The following is a 17,415-nucleotide window of genomic DNA, read 5'->3' on the forward strand; positions in this document are numbered from 1 at the left end:
CGAGCCTGCTGCTAGAACGAACAGAGAACTCATAAATGAACGAGTCTGGACAGACTCGAACCGGAGTCACTGCTGCTCAATCGAACTGGACGATGCTTGAATAGCGAGCTATGTGCATCAACTCGAAATTCGATAACAGGCTCGGTTTACCAGTCCACTTAGTTGTTCGGTCACTCAGTGGGTGGTCGAAATGTGAGTTGTTGCATTGTTTATGATTCATATGTGTGCCTTAATAGTTACTATATATACACTAGGAGAAAATATCCGAACACCATGAAATAAGGTATGTGGAATACGGAAATTTTGGTAATATATTTGTCGAGGCAACATATTTCATTGTTTAAACATACAAGACTACAGCCATCGCAAATGTGTCATGCTGGTCCATTAATAACCGATTTAATCGCTTGACTGTTGAATGCAGGCATGCAAACATGCGTGCATTGTGTCGTACTGGTGCCCGATGTCAGCTTGTGGGATGGAATTCCATGCCTGTGGTACTTGGTCGGTCAATACAGGGACGGTTAATGCCGGTTGTGGATGACGCTGGAGTTATCGTCCAATGATATCCCGTACGTGCTCGATGGATGACAGATCGGGGGATCGAGCAGGCCAAGGCAACCTGTCGGCACTCTGTAGAGCACGTTGGGTTACATCAGCGGCAGGGGAACGTGTTGTAAATCACCCCCGGTAATGCTGTTCATGAATGGCAGCACAACAGGTCGAATCACTAGACGGACGTATGCATCTGCAGTCAGGGTGCATGGGATAACCACGATAGTACTCTTGTTGTCATAGGATATTGATATTGCTTCCCAGACGCCGAAGACAGGTGAATTCAGGCGCCTGCTTCTAACCAACACACGGCCATCACTGGCACGAAAGCGGAACCGGCTTTCATCGGAAAACACAACGGACCTCCACTCCATCTTCCAAAGAGCTCTCGCTTTACACCACTGAAGTCGTAGACGGCGGTGGTTTGGGATAAGTGGAATGCAGGGCGTCTGGCTCGGAGCTGTCCTTCAAGTAACCGATTTCTAATAGTTAGTTGCGTCGCTGTCGTGCCAACTACCGCTGGAATTGCTGCTGCAGACGCAGTCTGCTGCGCCACAGCCATACGCCGAATACGGCGGCCCTCCCGCTCGGTGGTGCTAACCTTCTCCTGACCACAGCTGGTAGCAGACATGCACAGTGGAGACATTCCTGTCAAGTCGTTCTGCAACAGCACGGAAGGAAAATCCACATTCACCTAGCCCTATTATACGGCCTCGTTCAACCGCAGCTAGCTGTTTATACTGGTTTCTTGATGATGATGATGATGTTTGCTGTTTTAAGGGGCCTAACATCGAAGGTCATCAGCCCCTTACTGGCTTCTTCGCCGTCGTACAGGCGTTCTTGACCCACTCACAGTCTCACAAGTGACTAACGCTCTCGCACAGTATTTAAAGCAAACCTGATGTGCAACGTCATGGGGCCGCTACTAGAGCCTCGCTAATGTGATTTGCGGGAAATTTGAATCAACGTAATCTTATAAACATGCCTACCAGCGTTCGTTAATCTAGTACAACCCTTCTTTGTGTTTGGACATTTATTTCAGCCAGTGTACAATCTCGCTTACACATCTGAAATATCAGAATCATTAAATTTAATTACTTCACATAATTTGCTCCGTAACATATTTATATTGGAACAATATATTGCTCTCATGGCCACAAAGTTTATTTCTCTAAAGTTTCTCTTCATGTGAAGCTACCATCTTGTTAAGGCATATCTCTCTTTCAGGTAAAATGATCTTGTAATAATTTGTCCTCATATTTACGTATTTATGCACTTTGCTATCTGCATGACTCTTAGGGTCAAAGTCATAAACGAAAAAAGGTATTTATATATAATAATGAAGAAGGCTATACAATAAAGATATGCCCAGAACCAGTGCATGTAACAGCAGTGTACCAATGAGTGACGCACTTGAATTTCGAATTTTTCAAGCTGTTCGATCTGCCCAAACTCGTTTCTGCTCATTGTGATCACACAAAATGGATATTTCGGTGGACTCATTCCTAAGCATCTTTTCGAGTTTGGTTCGTTCAAGCACTCCATGAACAGACTGCTCGAGCGGGAAGCTCTGAACGTGTCTAGACCTCGCAACATTGAGTGAGACCCATTTCTTATAAACGAGTTTGAGCGAGACTACACGTCGTTGAACAGAGATGCAAAAAATGTGGCTCCGGGTGCAACAGCGTATGTTGAGACGCTCACCAACCACTCGCCAGTCAGAGCTGACATATCCCTCGCATGTGAATGTGTATCTTCTCTAATGAAACTCACGAAGTTCTGCTATAACAAATCTGACATAAACTTTAAGAATTCACTTCGTGAAATAAACTCGAACTCCCGCACACCAGCTGTTTAATAACTAGCAAAATGGAAGACGAAGAATAACGTTAACATTAAAAAACAAATTTTTCTAGTCATGTTTTCCGCAGTTTGAGTATAAAAATTGAAAATGTGCTAAATAATTCTGTCACTATTCTTGTTCCTGTTTTCATATATTTAGTGGTAACTATAAAGATTTTGGCTGATACGATGTACGTTCCGCAGACAATGACGCTTGGCAAACTTACCTTCTTTTCTGCTTGGACTGAACATTGTAATTTATCTATAATTGAACTCATGACTGATAATTTTAAATTGTCTAACCTACTTAAGTCTCTTGTTGGAAAGCAGATCTTACAAAGGAACGAATTCTCTGTCTGATTTTCATATCTCTGTTACTATGACACGTGCAGATAGTTCATCACTTGAATTTAATTAGCGTGTTATTACTACTTACAATTAATATTATCTTATTTAACACACTCCACAGTAGACTATTTCGTAAAAAGAAGGAAAGACAATTTTTACTTTTTCGGTTCTCGCAAATTGTCGATGATTCTATAACACAATGTATAGTCACCGTGCAGAAAGATGTATGTTCTCGCTTTTGACATTTTATCAGAATAAATTATTTTAATTATCATAAAAATATAATTCACCTTCCAGTATGATACAAACCCTGTGCATACACACAACAAAAAATTATCTATAGGTTCAGTTGCTTCTGAGAAAACAGTACCTGACAGGAACTTATACAAGACCATGTGTTCCTTCTTGTCTTTGAACGATTCTACAAGTGATATGAAATGCCAAGGTTTTGATACTGTCATTGGCTAATATGGAACCTGCATAGTAGATTAAGTACTCTCAAGTTAATCACCTGTTGTGTAGGTCTTCTTAAAATGAAGATAAACCACTTATGTCCTAACTAGACTTTTGTCTTAAGCACTAAAAACACGTATCGCAAACAATAATATCATCTACGTCAGATAAAGGTAAGTTTGTTTTACTCGGTCGGAGGACAGAACTCAGAGAACATAGTACTTACGACCTGTCCATATCTAGACGTTATCCGTCAACCATGACCGTCTGCATGCGACTGTAGCTTGTAAGACCGACAGTTCATAAAGCACAGACAACTTAGTTCAAAATGCACTATTATTTGTTTTGCAATAAATGCAATTAAAACAATTAGCTACCGAGCAAGTTGTGTTAGATCGTGTAGCTGTGAGCTTTTCGTCGGGAGATGTAGGCTCCTACCCCAATGTCGGTACCCATGAAGATGGTTTCCCGTGTTTTCCCATTTTTTCACCAGGCAAATGTTAGAGATGTTTCTTAATTAAGGCCACAGTCACTTTCTTCCTATTCTTAAACCTGCCCTGTCCCACTGTCACCATAAAACCTCTCTGTGTAGGTGAGACGTAAAACAGCTCGTGAAAGAAAACAGTTACGGTAGCTGAATAATACCATCTGTCGAAACTTGTACCTTGAAAAGCATTACATCAACAGTGGTCCGTGAAATACACTTTTAGCACCCTTAGGACGTGACTAGGTTATGGTTAAAACCAAAAATTATTGAATGTCTTCGAAAATGGAATTTGGATGTAAAAGAAACCACACGAAATTTTTCAATTCACAGAAAAAATCACAGATACCATCAGAAAGAGACGACTAAAATTCTACGGGCACCTACACAGAATGGATAACAACAGGCTGACAAAGAAAATTCTAAATCTAGCTCTAACCCTGAAAATCCGCAACAATTGGTTAGCAGAAATTCATGAAGATCTACAAGAAATGGGTATTGAAGACGAAACCATTCAAGATAGAATGAAATTTAGAAGCTTAGTAAACAAACATAAATTTGCAGAGAAACCAACAAGAAAAAATACAGGCTGGACAGAAACACGCAGAAAGGAACACAGTGAAAAAATGAAGAGATATTGGGAAGAAAAGAAGAAGAAACATTGTGCAAAATAAGTTCAAACGCGCTCCACAGCTGGGCACAACGAATCAAAAAAAATGATAATAATCACCGAGCTCGATAGCTACAGTCGCTTAAGTGCGGCCAGTGTCCAGTATTCGGGAGATAGTGGGTTCGAACCCCACTGTCGGCAGCCCTGAAGATGGTTTTCCGTGGTTCCCCATTTTCACACTAGGCAAATGCTGGGGCTGTATCTTAATTAAGGCCAACTTGTAAAATAATAATAATAATAATAATAATAATAATAATAATAATAAAACATCAACAGCGGTCCGTGAAATACACTTGTTAGCACCCTTGCGACGTGACTAGGTTATGGTTAAAATTAAACTTTTTTTTTGCTAGTTGCTTTACGTCGCACCGACACAGATACGTCTTATGGCGACGGTGGGACAGGGAAGGGTTAGGAGTGGGAAGGAAGCAGCCGTGGCCTTAATTAAGGTAAAGCACCAGCATTTGCCTGGTGTGAAAATGGGAAACCACGGAAAACCATTTTCAGGGCTCCCGACAGTGGGGTTCGTACCTACTATTTCCCGAATACTGGTCACTGACAATCAAACGTTTTGAATATCTTCATGGATAATAATAATAATAATAATAATAATAATAATAATAATAATAATAATAATAATAATAATAATAATAATAATAATAATAATAATAAGCTGAAACCCGTCGAGACATGACGGTCAATGGGGTAAATATTTATTGAAGGATTTCCTTATATACGACATTCCTTGTATTTTTTTAACAATTTTCTTTTCGTCACACGGACACATGTAAGTCCTACGGCAACGATGGGATTGGAAATGGCTAGAAAATTCCAAGCGAATTGGAAATTGATGCCTCTTGAAAGAAAATGGAAGTGTTTTATCGGATATTTAAAGTCAGTTCGAGAGACCAGAGCTCTCTGTCAACCCTTATCTTCACCAATCTGGTTCTGTTTAGGAGCGATAAGAAACGTTCCTAATTTTAAGGAGCGTAACTACGGCTCCAGTTCCTAGAATAATAATATGTGGAGGTAAATCTTTAATTCCAAGGAAATCAAGGATTATGAAGGAAATTGAAGTAGCTAGCTTTCATCTTCAGTATTAATTTATTGACAGTAGTGTATGGTTTTGAATTACAGGTATAAGCTCAATGACTTTCAAGTTAATTAATTACTAATTAATTAAGAATGGCACATTTCGAGAAAATTATATCTTTCGTAGAAGTGAACGTTTTGCTATAAATTTTAATTACGATGTCATCATGAGCTAAAATTCTGGCTGGTAGTTCAACAACATTTGATCCGTCACCATCTACAGAGGGGCAGTCACCGTTACCGATTTCTTGAAAAACAAGTCAGAGAATTCCATTTATTTTTGTGGTTTTGCACGCATATTTTTATGTACGTTGAGTGGCGTATTTTGAAAATGGTTCAAAGAGAAGATTATTAACGCAATTATAAATAAATACGGTCTAGAAAACCAACAATAACGGCCGAGAATATTCTTCGTGCTGACCACATGACATCTGAAGGGCTTCGGGCTGAGCAGCGGTCGCTTTTGTAGGCTATGGTCCTTCGGAGCTATTACATCATGGGGTTTGGTTTTAAAAATAAATCATTGTTTGGTGATAAGTATGTGGCAAAACAGACAAAACCTATATGAAATCTCTTCCAAGGACAATAATAATTTTCCCACCAGAAGGGATAGAATGTCGTTACCTATGATATATCGGTATTTCAGGAGACGATCCACACACATTAATGAACGACTGTTTGCCATTGGGGCTTTACCCCATACTGAGCCGCGCTAATCGATTATCGCAATCTGATTTGGAATTTAATTTTAAACCAAACACCGAATTCTCATTTAAATATAGAGGAATGTTGAATGTAATGTGGACTATTCAACAGCTGGGCATCAAAACAGCGGTTTTCCTTGTCCACAAAGTACCAGCTGACTGCGCGCGTGCGTGCCTACCCTCTTCCACTTGCCGTATAGTGCCTGCTGCTCAGCGTTCTCACGGTTCAGGCGGGCTTGGGCTTGCCAGTAGGCAAGCGCATTAGCCAATCAGAATGATAGATTTTCTTTAATCATTTAAATATATACGGCAAGAAATGTTTATGCTTTTAAAGACATTCTGCATATCAACAGACCGAGAGCTTTCGTCAGAATGCTTTGCGATGTCCTTCGGTTCAATTTTTCTCTCAACATCGAAGTAACAGGAATCAGACTAGTGTTTTAAATATATATATATATATATTTCATATACACTGACTGACAGTGACAATGCAACACCAAGGAGGAGTGGTTCGAAAGGGATGAAAGTTGGGGAAAAAACAGAGACGGCACTAATGAATAATTGATGTTTATTTCAAACCGATATGCAGGTTACACAATGCGCACGGCATCGACTCAGTAGGATGTAGGACCACCGCGAGCGGCGATGTACGCAGAAACACGTCGAGGTACAGAGTCAATAAGAGTGCGGATGGTGTCCTGACGGATGGTTCTCCATTCTCTGTCAACCATTTGCCACAGTTGGTCGTCCGTACGAGGCTGGGGCAGAGTTTGCAAACGGCGTCCAATGAGATCCCACACGTGTTCGATTGGTGAGAGATCCGGAGAGTACGCTGGCCACGGAAGCATCTGTACACCTCGTAGAGCCTGTTGGGAGATGCGAGCAGTGTGTGGGCGGGCATTATCCTGCTGAAACAGAGCATTGGGCAGCCCCTGAAGGTACGGGAGTGCCACCGGCCGCAGCACATGCTGCACGTAGCGGTGGGCATTTAACGTGCCTTGAATACGCACTAGAGGTGACGTGGAATCATACGCAATAGCGCCCCAAACCATGATGCCACGTTGTCTAGCGGTAGGGCGCTCCACAGTTACTGCCGGATTTGACCTTTCTCCACGCCGACGCCACACTTGTCTGCGGTGACTATCACTGACAGAACAGAAGCGTGACTCATCGGAGAACACGACGTTCCGCCATTCCCTCATCCAAGTCGCTCTAGCCCGGCACCATGCCAGGCGTGCACGTCTATGCTGTGGAGTCAATGGTAGTCTTCTGAGCGGTCGCCGGGAGTGCAGGCCTCCTTCAACCAATCGACGGGAAATTGTTCTGGTCGATATTGGAACAGCCAGGGTGTCTTGCACATGCTGAAGAATGGCGGTTGACGTGGCGTGCGGGGCTGCCACCGCTTGGCGGGCGGATGCGCCGATCCTCGCGTGCTGACGTCACTCGGGCTGCGCCTGGACCCCTCGCACGTGCCACATGTCCCTGCGCCAACCATCTTCGCCACAGGCGCTGCACCGTGGACACATCCCTATGGGTATCGGCTGCGATTTGACGAAGCGACCAACCTGCCCTTCTCAGCCCGATCACCATACCCCTCGTAGAGTCGTCTGTCTGCTGGAAATGCCTCCGTTGACGGCGGCCTGGCATTCTTAGCTATACACGTGTCCTGTGACACACGACAACACGTTCTACAATGACTGTCGGCTGAGAAATCACGGTACGAAGTGGGCCATTCGCCAACGCCGTGTCCCATTTATCGTTCGCTACGTGCGCAGCACAGCGGCGCATTTCACATCATGAGCATACCTCAGTGACGTCAGTCTACCCTGCAATTGGCATAAAGTTCTGACCACTCCTTCTTGGTGTTGAATTTGCTCTGTCAGTCAGTGTATATAATATTCTACGTACATTTAGCACGAATGGATGACTCACGATTGACCAACAAAATCTTTTTCGTTATCAATGGAACACGACAAACGAAAGTGCACTGGCTAGTAGACACCCAAAAAGATCTCCCAGAAGTTGACATTGACCCACTGGAAACCACAAGGACTTCATATAGACAAAAGATCAACACCCACAAGTTTGCGCCCAAGAAACCGACGGCAAGAAATTTGAAAATGAAAAACGCGGGGACACAAGAAAGACGACAGGCCCTTGGTGAAAGGATGAGAAAGTTTTGGGAAGATAAGGAGAACAAGAAGATCAAGAATACCAATCTAAATAATGGTTCTACGTGCTTCTTAGAGAGCCAAACGCATGTATATACTAATAATAATAATAATAATAATAATAATAATAATAATAATAATAATAATAATAATAATAATAATAATAAATAATAACAATAATCTACCGAAGTAATTGGTTCATGTGCAAATGTAAGCTTACATTCGAGCAATTGTGAGTTGATGCCCCACCGCTGGCAGCCCCGAAGATAGTTTCTCCCATTTTCACACGACGCAAATGCCGGTGCTGTACTTTCATTAAGACCATGGCCGTTAAATTTCCAGTCCTACATCTTGCCCAGGCCACTGGCGCCGAAAACCTATCTGTGTTAGTGGAACATTAAACAAATGAAAAGGAACGCAGTCCGGCATCCGTTTCTTTGTGCTGAGATAATAAATATTTGTCAGCTGTACAGACAAAAATGATGACATATATTACTCGTGACTTTGATATTTGAAACAAAGTTTTGAAGGCCCGTAAATCATTGAGCTCGTGACGGTGATGTTTTACGTGGTGTACGCATTCGTAAGGGTTTCACTAAAAGGGCCTCTCGTAGCCCAATGTGCTGTAGTTTATTGTCATTAATATAATACAATAAAACTAGCTTCTCCCCGTGGCTCCGCGCGCGTCGGCCATGTTTTACGAATCCAGGTGGTTGTGTAAAATGATGAGAAAGTAGAACAAAATCGTTTATTCGTTTGAGATATTGCAGTGAAATGGATTTCACTTTCGTATAGCACGCGGCACATAAGGCCGTTGACAAATATTTATTATCTCAGCACACACAAACGCATGCCGGACTGCGTTCCTTTTCATTTGTTTAATGTCCCACCGAAAAGCAAATACTTCCTCCCTATTTTCTTTTTTTAATCGCTCATCACTGCTGCCAACGTGACTAGATACATATTGAAATCTCGAGACGTAACCATAAAAAACCAACCTCAATGTAAGTTTCAATAATGAAGGTTCCCTTACCCAAATAAATGATCAGTCAAGATATTCATCATTCAGTTTCCAAGCTCAATGAGGAAATAAACACTCTCTCTTGTCCTCACTCAATTTAATGTTATATATTTCTGCTTTTATTTTCATATACGCATTACTATAGCCGTATCCTTCGGTGTTTGCCTGATGTAAACAACTCAGCTTCCTCCTTGAAATTTGCTATCTCTTGTAGGAATGAAGTCAATAATGCACACAAGCAAATATATTACATGTACATAAGCCAATGAAAACACACAAAAAAGTGTGCAAATCATACAAAAGTCGTGAGATGACAAGGCAAGGTTAGGTTGATAATGACATTTCATTCCAACTAAATTGATGTTTATCGAGGAGGTAACGTTGCTTTCATTTCCGGAAGAGTTCTTGCAGATTTTTCTTGCTTCTTGTACATCCTAATTAAATTTTATACATACAAATTGGACGAAATAGGATCGTATTAATAAAATTCGGCGTTCGTCTTTTAACATCAACTACTTTATTACATGCATTATTCGACCATGCCACAATTCTACCTACCTGGTTGTACCCGAACGTATTTGCAATCCCACAGAAAAAGAAAATATGCTTTACTTATACCCGAAAAAGTAACGCTAGTGTTTTTCATTATGCGGCAGTGGCCGTAGGCCTATAGATTAATTGATTATATGTATCAACTACACTGTATTAGAACTCAGTGTCAACCGACTGTATAAACTGCATTTATCTCCAGCGAGCGAAGCCTATTCCAGCACATTAACCCAGGCTCCCAGACAACATTTAAAACGACCGAGTGCGTTGGCTACGCTTTACGGGTTGTATAGCTGAGAGCTGTCATAGGAGAAATGCAGGTTTCGAACATCACCATACACAGCTCTGAAGATTTTTCTTTCGTGGTTTCCTATTTTCACACCAGGCAAATACCGGGGCTGTAACTGAATTAAGGCCACGGCCTTAACCTATACAATACTAATCTTTTCCTATTCTATCGGCACTGTGAAACAGATAAGAGGTAGAAAAAATTAGAACACTCATTAAGTAGGTACATGGAAGCCCGAGCGAGTTGGCCGTGCAGTTAGAGGCGCTTAGCTGTGAGCTTACATTCGGGAGATAGTGGGTTCGAAGCCCTGAAGATGGTTTCTCGTGGTTTCCCATTTTCACACCAGGCAAGCGCTGGGGCTGTACCTTAATTAAGGCCAAGACTGCTTCCTTCCCACTCCTAGCCCTTTCCTATCTCATCGTCGCCATAAGACCTATCTATGTCGGTGTGACGTAAAAGCAACTTGTAATGTATATATGTAATGTATATATAATGTATATATATATATATATATGTATACATTGAAATGAAATGTCGTATGGCTTTTAGTGCCGGGATATCCCAGAACGAGTTCGGCTCGCCAGGTGCAGGTCTTTCGATTCGACTCCCGTAGGCGACCTGCGCGTCATGATGAGGATGAAATGATGATGAATACAACACATACACCCAGTCCCCGTGCCATTGGAATTACCCAATTAAGGTTAAAATGCCCGACCCGGCCGGAAATCGAACCCGGGACCCTCTGAACCGGAGGCCAGTACGCTGACCGTTCAGCCAACGAGTCGGACTATATATACATTAAAAAACAGTACATAGAAGTAAAGACTTGAGTGCCCAAGCTATAAAAGAAACTGCGGCAACAGGGGCCAATAAAATACAGTTGTATAGTAACTAGAACTGCGAGAAATATGGCCTCATGCCTGTAGCGGAACCATGATCAGCCGATGTTGGGGGTGGTTTGTAGTTACAAAATGAGGTGCATGAATGACTTGTCATCATAACGATACCGGTACAAGTGAATTACAGATCTGTTGGTTCTACAATTATGTCTCTGAATGTTTATTTAGTTAATTGTCAGTTTCTGTTCATGTTCTTTTTGTAAAAATTCCATGGTGGGGGGTGGGGGTGGGGGGTGTTCTACCCCCAGTACCCCCCGCCCCCCTGGCTACACCTCTGCCTCATGCCGCATACTGTCTGTTATATCGGAACCAGACTTCTTTCAGAAAGAACAGTTCCGATCACCTCACTGACACATGGTGTTACCAGACAGCAATCAATACATTTCTTTCTCTCCTCATTTTATTTTACCTGCAGTCTCTATTCTTGTCACACAAGCGCTGCCATATTCATGATGAATGTTCGCTTGTAAATCTAGACATTAATATTTAGTATTTTATAGAATTTTCCTGGATGGAGATCTGGAATAGAGTCTGTAATTCCATCCCAGGGGGAAGCCTTCCAATCATAAAGTGGAGGAGGTACAGTCAGTTCCAAAGAAATGAGGCGTGCTCTCCCGAGAACAAAGAAGTGGTCAGCGCTTAGTTGGTGGTTTATTTTCAGTTCTATTGTCTATTACAGTACAACGCACTCTGTTGATTCTTCCTTGTATTCATTTAACTTATTGATAACAATAAACACACCACGTTCATAAACCTGTGCTCTTATTTGTACAGAGGGCCCCAAAAGTATTGTTGCATTGCAGTGTTGTCTTCTCACAGAAGGTTGGCGACTATCATGTAGTATTCGTTTCTTATTTTGTATTTATCATATCAGAGTTACAGTATCGTGGATGTCGAACTACTGTCGGAGGTTCCGCATCCAGGATCATTTTCTTCGCCGATGTCCACCGTTCTCTTCTTTTTCAACTTCTACGACCAGTTGTATTTATCATGTCCGAAGACGTGATCACGTGTTTAGCGAAAGTTAACACTTCATTTGATTTCCGGCACGACAGAAAATTCCCACATGGTGACGTGGTCCAACCATGGGATTTTCAAAATTAAAATATTGATTTATTGCATAATTTCGAATCGGAGGTCACTTGAGCACACGAGTCGTTCAGAATGTTTCAATCTCACCGTGATAGTGTGCGTTGTCTTTTTAAAGAAAAGAAAACGTGACAATGAGTCCCAAACCAAAGTGTCAGGTGGTTTTGTAATCGTGAGACAAAGATGGATTTACTCCATAGACTTTTTGGAGAAATAATAATAATAATAATAATAATAATAATAATAATAATAATAATAATAATAATTATAATAATAATAATAATAATACGTGAAGCAATCCTGAATTTACATCTGATCTTAGAGGACCGAGTTAAGGACAAGCCCACGTACATGGTGTTCTTAGATCTAGAAAAGGCATTTGATAATGTTGATTGGACCAAGCTATTTGAGATTCTGAAGATGATCAGGATCAGGTAAACAATCTGTATAAAAATCAATCTGCAGTAATAATAATCGAGAGCTTTGAAAAAGAAGTAGCAATCCAGAAAGGAGTGAGGCAAGGCTGCAGTCTGTCTCCCCTCCTTTTCAGTGTTTATATAGAAAAAGCGGTAGAGGAAATGAAAGAGGAATTTGAAAAGAGAATCTCAATCCAAGGAGAGGAAATAAATACGCTGAACGATCTAGAGAAAATGCTGAATGATATGAACAAACAAAATAAAAGTAATGGAGTGCAGTCGAATGTATCCAGGTGATGCAGGTGTTATTAGATTAGGAAAAGAAGTCTTAAAGGAAGTAGATGAATATCGATACTTCGGTTGTAAAATAAGTATGGCAGAAGTAAGGAGGACATAAACTGCACACTAGAGCAAGGAAGGAAGGCCTTTCATAAGAAAATAAATTGCTCACTTCGAACACTGATGAGGGAATTAGAAATATGTTTTTGAAGACTTTGGTCTGGAGCGTGGCATTGCACGGAAGTGAAATGTAGACGATAACTAGTTCAGAAAGAAGGAGAATAGAAGCTTTTGAAATGTGGTGTTACAGAAGAACGCTGGTGAGATGGGTAGATCGAATCACGAATGAAGGGATACTGAATTGAATTGGTGAGAGGAGATCGTTTGGCTAAATTTGACGAGAAGAAGAGATAGATTGACAGGAAACATCTTAAGACACCCGGAACTTGTTTAGTTGGTTTTTGATGGAACGATAAGGGCAGAGCAAGGTATGAATATGAAAAACAGATTGGAGCAGATGTAGGATGTAGTTGTTACGTATACATGATAAAGTTACCAAAGGGCTGGGTGGCATAGCGAGCTGCATCAAACCAGTCTATGGACTGATGACTCAAACAACAGCTATAATAATAATAATAATAATAATAATAATAATAATAATAATAATAATAATAATAATAATAATAATAATAATAATAATAATAATAATAATAATAATAGGAGCGTGATAGCCGATTCGTATCGTCACTAAATTCTTGTCAACTAGCTAAGGTTCGAAACCCGGCCTATGCGGGCCAAATTTTTAAAGGAAAATTCACATTCCAGTGCTTCGGATTTCATGTAAAACCGGAGGTTCCTTGGGTATCATAGCAATAGCAAGTTACGTCAAAATGAATTCTTTTATAGTTTTATCATTAAGAATGCCCTGAATTCTCGTTATATCCAATAACGGGACTATTGCTTCTATTCTTACGCCATATTTCTAATCAGGTGATACAAGTGCCTAACAGATTAAGGAGAGGACGACATTTATCAATATTCCTGAAACTTGATTAAGAATTAACGTAGTTCGAATCTGTGTATTGTCTTGTGTGGTGGATATGTTTTGAGTGTATTTTTAACTAGGAAAGTGTATGCTCTTGTAAGTGATGGTTGAAGACATCTCCTTTCGGAGAGGCTCTAAGCATATCAGATAACCTCCAAGCCATGAACGTGTCTTAAATTGAATGACTGAAAGCTTTCAAGCCTCTCCTGTAGATAAGACTCTCACCACAGCACGAGTTTTATTTTGAGGCAGATAGTAGGGCCTACTTCTAATTATAGCAACTAGTACATTTTTAGGGAAGACTGTTTTTCTACTGGGAGAATAATACTATAATACATTTTTATATTTGCAATTATTATTAACTGAATAGTTTTATAAACAAACAGTCGAATAAAGGCGGTAAATGCGTGCTCGGTTCGCCCGGAAGGACGTGGGTTCGAATCACCGTCAGGAAGTCGTAAAATTTAAGAAACGAGATTTCCATTTCCGGAGGTGCATATGGCCCTGAGATTCACTCAGTCTACACCAAAAATGAGTACCAGGTTAATTCCTGGAGGCAAATGTGGCCGGGCGTAGAGCTGACCACTCTACCCCATCAAGTGCCGAGGTTGCGGATAGTGGGAGCCTTTACCTTCCACCCCTCCAAGGGCCTTCATGGCCTATGCGGAGATGACTTTGCTTTTTTTACACAACAGTGAGTCTAAAAGCTAAAGGACTTTTCGATGGAAGTGAGTCCACCAGTAATGTTAATTATCTGTAACTGTAATCGTAACATTGTTTCAGACAGCTCTTCCCTGTGCTAAGTCGATTCGTACCAAGATTTTCGTACCAAGGAAAACTCTCAGATAATGCTGGAAGTCGAATTTTAGGCCATATCACACCTGTGAACTTCCAAGCCAGGCCGGTAATTCCCTTATTATCAGCTAAAATATGCAAAGGAAATAGTTCCACAAAGAATCTCTTTAACATGTGTTGCAGTATCGCTTCTGCGAGTTTTCTTTACTAACCTTCGGCTCATAGGACCTTGGGTTCGATTTCCGCCAAGGCCGGGGATCTTAAATTACTTAATGTTAATTCCTCTGTTTTGAGGAATGTGTATATGTATTAGTTTTAATGCATAGCTCTTCATCTACATACCATACACCACATTCCCAACCACCACAGAAACCCAGTATATAGATAATAAAGTCCCCCTCATAGAACTAGTGTCGGGAAGGACATCTGGTCGTAAAACTGGACCAGATTACATCAAATGCATACCCAAATAAAATGGGAAATATATGAATAGTAGTAGTAGTCTTATGTTATTGTGAGTAGAGACCTAAATAATCCACGTTATTAGTTCTATATTTTATTTCATGTCTAAGAGATATTTTTGGATTTTTAAAATTGAATACACTCTCAAAATGAATTCGAAAATTATTTACTTGTTGATCGACTGAAAAGCCCATGGTGCTAAGTAAACTTGGAAGATGATCCTGGTACTTTTAAGAAGTACATTTTGGAAGAAAAATATCTGGTGGCATTTCTCGATAAGGTTGTTGTCGGTTGTCTGCTGAAATCCGAGCTACAGTCCTTTTGTACTGAACATATCAAAGAACAGCACGGGAATTCTGAGAAATTACCAGACTAACAAATAGAGAAGTAATAGGTATGGTGTGGTGGCTAATGGGTTATATACAGGTATACACGTCAGAGAGAATCGTTAATTGTTATGTTGTGAAACAACGCAGGAGGCACACCTGTAAGGAGCAGCTATGTAAACAATGGGCATATTTATATTCCTATAGCCTATCCGTGAAAGCTTTTAAATTAGCAGAGCTTTCCTTAGCATCTTTTGTATGCTCATTGTGTGATTCTTATGGTTTGAATAATATTTATAATTTCCTTCCACTTAAAGCCATATTTGCAGAGGTGTAGCGATGTTGAATGCGATCTCCGTGGTCTAGGGGTTGCGAGCCTGCCTCATGCCCATAGGTCCTGGCTTCGAATCCCGGCCAGGTCAGGAACTTTTACCTGAATGTGAGGGCTTATTCCAAGTCCACTCAGCTTACATGGGAGCAACTGAGGAGCTCTCTGTCGGTGAGATAGCAGCCCCTGTCTAGAAAGCAATAATAATGGGCGAGAGAATTCGTTACGCTGACCATGCGTCACATCGTAATATGCAGGCCTTCGGGCTCAGCAGTGGTCACCTTGTACGCCAATGGGATTTGGATTGGTTTGGTAGCCATGCTGAAACATTGGATTTCTCCAGATCTTGGAAGTTACGCCACATTAGGCGTGGTCACTACTTGGATAACCGACGAGCTGTCGGCTAGAGGAGGAGCGGATAGGAACTAGCCATCATACTACTTTGAACTTCTGATCAGGATGCCTGGTTAGTGACCCGAGGTCTCTCTCGGGCAATGACTAGGTGGTCAAGGTCCAGTTTTCGATGAAGCCATTTTTGAACGAAGGAAATATGATCTATAAGTCCCTATTATTTCTTTCACAGCGATATTGGAAAATTGAAATTGGCACCAGTTGTGTGTTATCTATCCTTATTTGAATGTAAAATGCAATGAAACTCTCACAACCATCAATTTTATACTTTTAAAATAAAATTACGTTTAAATGATGTAGTTGAAATGGGACAGTTCAGCAGCATCCACTTTCACCTGGTCTGCACCTCAATTTCCACCTTGGTTAAGTTAAGCTAAGTTAACCTCATACCTTGGCTAAGAGTAGGGGCGTAACCTCACACTCTAGGTAAGACCAGACGCCTAACCTCATGCATTGGAAAAGGCCTAACCCTGGTGGGGCCTAAACTCACACCCTAGCTGGGACCTAACATCCACACTTTGGCGGGGCTTAACTTCACACTCTAGGTAAGAACATGGTGTGACGTTAGACCCCCGCTCTTAGCTAGGGTGAGGTTAGGCCCCTGTTCTTCTGTTAAGCCCCGCCAAAGTGTGGAAGACAAGCTTACATACTAGTTTATTTCTAATTCAGATAATTACAACGATTGTTCCACAGTTCTGGTTCAGTGGCTCTTCGTTCCTTTTGACGTAAGAAACGTCTCTAGTTTCGGGGCCGTACGAAAACATGAAAGTTCTGAAATCGACATAATTTATCGGCAACACCTGTGACAGTGTTCAGGGTAAATATGAAGGATCAGTGTACTCAACAACGAAAATCTGACTTCGCTATGACGTCATCTGGTGATGGAATGACACTGCTACCTGTTAAAATGGATGTGTCGGGCGGCTAACAGTTAGTGCAACTATATATTCCGGGGTAGCAGCACGTCGTGTGAGAGTCGGTGAGTTCTGCAACTATACAGCAAAAACATATCAAATAGTACACTTGCGGAAATATTTTCTCAAAATTTCGCAACTTACGTATAATAAATAGCTTCAAAATTATCGAAAATGCATCCGAGAGGATAGAGTGGGTTGCCAAAATTTTAAAAAGTCCAAAATTTCCAGTGCCGAGCGTTAAAAGACTTATAGCAAGCGGCTTATTAAGTT

This window comes from Anabrus simplex, chromosome 1 (genome assembly GCF_040414725.1).
Source record: "Anabrus simplex isolate iqAnaSimp1 chromosome 1, ASM4041472v1, whole genome shotgun sequence".
NCBI lineage: Eukaryota > Metazoa > Arthropoda > Insecta > Orthoptera > Tettigoniidae > Anabrus > Anabrus simplex.